Source organism: Galeopterus variegatus, unplaced genomic scaffold (genome assembly GCF_000696425.1).
Source record: "Galeopterus variegatus unplaced genomic scaffold, G_variegatus-3.0.2 Scaffold580, whole genome shotgun sequence".
In the NCBI taxonomy this organism is placed as follows: Eukaryota; Metazoa; Chordata; class Mammalia; order Dermoptera; family Cynocephalidae; genus Galeopterus; species Galeopterus variegatus.
Genome location: NW_007726691.1, coordinates 517,966 through 520,234, shown reverse-complemented (window position 1 = coordinate 520,234; position 2,269 = coordinate 517,966).

Below are 2,269 nucleotides of genomic sequence, written 5' to 3'. Positions count from 1 at the left end.
CCAGCAAAATATCCTATTTCCTTGTACTTCCCACAGAGCACTGTCGGTATTAAATAAGTACTGGGGGCAGAGGAACAGGGTGGACCCACTTCAGCCCCCAGGCCTCCTAATTCCTCGCTCACAGCAGTACCCTCCTATATCACATCACTTCTTAAAGCACAAGCAGATCTGTCCCCTTCTGGAAGGATAGCAGGCAGAGTAAGACAGAGTCTGCTGGGACTCTGGGGGGATATTATTCTCTCCAGGCCCCACGGCAGGAAATAAACACATCACTCCAAGCTGAGCCCAGCAAAGCCCACGTGACACGGCCTCAGACAACGTTCAGTTTATAGGCTGCTTCTTTAACACCGACATGTTGGAAGTGGTGAGATTACTAAGTCAACATGATAAAGTACTTCCTGTTACCCAGCCCCTTCCTGGCTGTCTTTCTCCTGGTGGCACAATCTCAGTCTCAGTAATGTGGCCAACATGACCAGTTCCCCCCAGCCATCAAGGAAATGCATTGGCGTCATGCTCTGGGCTGCCTGGTTCTTATACAAAATGGTCAACGGTAACAGGAGTCGGGCAACTCCACGCCAAGGACTGGGCTGGGGACAGTTCCCAAGTGCATGGTCCCCTGCATCAGGCACTGCTCAGGAGAAGGCTTTTGAGGGGCTCAGCCTCCCATTTCAGAGGCTGCCCAAACAGAAGAACAGTTACGGTAGGCAGAATAATGACTCCCAAAGATGTTCACATCCTAAACCCTGGACCCTGCAAATGTGTTACCTTCTATGGAAAAAGGGACTTTGCAGATGTGATTAAGGTCACACACACCCTGAGATGGGGAGATGATCCTAGATCATCCCAGTGGGCTCAATCTAATCCCATGAGTCCTTAAAATCGGAGAACCTTTGGCAGCTGAGGTCAGTAAGCTGCGAGGTGAGAATGACTTAAGCCGCCGCTGCAGGCTTTGACACTGGAGGAAAAGGGCCGAGAGCCAAGGAACGCACAGCCTCAAGAAGCTGGGAACAGCTCTCAGCTGACAGCCAGTGAGCCTTTTGCCAACAACCCAAACAAGCAGGAAACGAATTCTCCCCCGGAGCATCCAGAAAGGAATGCAGCTTTGCCTAAATCTTAGTTTTGACTCAGTAAGACTTCTGACCTACAGACTGTGTGATAATAAATTTGTCTTGTTTGAGCAACTAAGTTGGTGGAAATTTGTTACTGCAGAAAGAGAAAACTACAGTAATAACAATTGTGGTAGAACTACTGCTAATAGCTATTTATTGACTTCCTACTAACTGTCAGGAACGGTGCTACCCGTTTTCCATACATTAACTCACGTTAACCTCAACAACCCTGTAGCATAAGTATTATTATCACCATTTTTTTTTTCCTTTTTGTCTTTTTTCGTGACCGGTAACAGGATCGCAACCCTCGGTGTCGTGCCCGAACTGCGCTCAACCAGTGAGCTGACCCGGTGACCGGTAATGGGATCGCAACCCTCGGTGTCGCGCCCACACTGCGCTCAACCAGTGAGCTGACAGGTCTCTATATGAGATCCGAACCCTCGGCGGGAGCGCCGCCACACTCCCAAGCACCGCACTCTACCGAGTGCGCCACTGGGCCGGCCCTATTATCACCATTTTATAGTAGGAAACAGAAGCCAAATAATTTGCCCAAGGTCACATGGGAAAACTACAGTTCCAGCTTTGCACACCAACAGAGCCCACATCTTTTCCACCACCCTATGATGCCACCCCATTGCTCGCCATTGTTGAGCAAACTACTATTTTTTTAAAAGAACATAAGAACAGGAACAAATATTTTTTAAATATCACTATATGCCAAACACTGTACATGGTACTTTACATATCTCCTCTCACTTAATAGGTAATTAATGATAAGCTCTGTTATCTCCAGGTTACAGATAGGAAACGGAGTGTGAGACGGGTGAGTCATTTGCCTAAAGGCACATGGCTAATAAGTGGGATTCATGCACATGAATTTTGAGTTTAAGGCCAGACTGGTTCCATGATGCCTGGGATATGAAGACCCACACAGGAACTCCGAGCTCTCCCAGATAACTATCCTTATGGCTCTATGGTAAGACTGACACTCATTCGAGACCCAGAAGGGAGCCCCACTTCTGCTGCTGCAGTGACAAGCCAACAGCAGCAACTCTTCAGGAGAGGGTGGACCTGCCTCCCCTGCTCAGGACCCTTCCAGAGGCCATCTTGCTCTCTGGGAGATCATTCCTGTGGCAGATGAGGAAGGGATCGATTAAATA